This window comes from Paroedura picta, unplaced genomic scaffold, assembly GCF_049243985.1.
Source record: "Paroedura picta isolate Pp20150507F unplaced genomic scaffold, Ppicta_v3.0 Ppicta_v3_sca57, whole genome shotgun sequence".
In the NCBI taxonomy this organism is placed as follows: Eukaryota; Metazoa; Chordata; class Lepidosauria; order Squamata; family Gekkonidae; genus Paroedura; species Paroedura picta.
This window is the reverse complement of record NW_027518654.1, coordinates 27,501-28,772: the sequence shown is the minus strand read 5'-3', so window position 1 is coordinate 28,772 and position 1,272 is coordinate 27,501.

The window sequence follows — 1,272 nt, the reverse complement described above, 5'->3', positions numbered from 1 at the left end:
ACTTGACTGGTCCCGAGCCTTTGCGCATCAACAGGGGGGGACGGAGAGAGAAACAGTTCGCCGGAGAGCTGTAGAATCACAGGGTCGGACGGGGACTCCCAGCCCCCTGCAGGACACAAGTCCGAGCCCAGGTCTGCCGCGTCCCGGCGCGGGCGGGGCGGGGCGGGGAAAGAGGAAGCGGGCCCGGGGCGGGGGGGGGGGAGGCGGGCCTACGGGAAACCAAACACGGAGGCCAGGTCGACCGACTTCCGGCGGCGCCGGGTCAGGGGGTTAGCCCAGGTCTACCGACTCTCGCACGGCGGGAACACAGAACCCGGGCGGACGGAAAGGGGGGAGGGCGAGGGCGAGGGGACTCCAGGCCCACCGGGTTCCCTCGCGGCAGCAGAAGGACAAAAGCCGACTCGCGGGTGACGGGTACTCCAGGTCTACCGGCTCCCACGCGACAGGAACGCGGAGCCCAGGTCTACCGACGGCCGTCGCCAGGCCGGGACTCTCCGAAAGGCGCTAGCGAGCCGAGACGGGTCCAGGTCTACCGACGCCCCGAAGCGACTCGCGTGCAGCGGCGGCCGGAAAGAGGGCGAGGGGACTCCAGGTCCACCGAGTTCCTGCGCGTGGGCAGAACGACAAAAGCGCCGCGCGGAGGCCGGGTCAACCGGCTCGCGGCGAGAGGCAGTCCAGGTCTACCGGCTCCCACGCGACCGGAACACGGAGCCCAGGTCTACTGACGGCCGTCGCCGGGCCGGGACTCTCCGAAAGACGGGTCCAGGTCTACCGACGCCCCGAAGGGACTCGCGGGTAGCGTCGGACGGAAAGAGGGCGAGGGGACTCCAGGTCCACCGAGCTCCTTCGCGCGGGCCGAACGACAAAAGCGCCGCGCGGAGGCCGGGTCAACCGACTCCCACGCGACCGGAACCCGGAGCCGAGGTCTACCAGCGTCCGTCGCGAGGGCAACGGACTTCCGTCGACACCGCGCCAACGCGTGGTCCAGGTCTACCGACTCCCGCGCGGCGGGAACCCAGCACCCAGGTCTACCAACGGCCGCCCCCCCGCCCCGAGGGGGAATCCTCGAAAGGTCCCGCGAGCCGAGCCGAGGCCAGGTCCACCGACAACCCGAAAGGGGGCGGCGCGGGGCAAACGGGGAGTCCAGGTCTACCTACTCTCGCAACGGCTCCCCGCAACGGCGGCCGGAAAGAGGGAGGGCGAGGGGTCCACCCAGGTCCACCCAGTTCCCCCGCGGGAGCAGAACGACAAAAGCGCCGCGCGGAGGCCAGG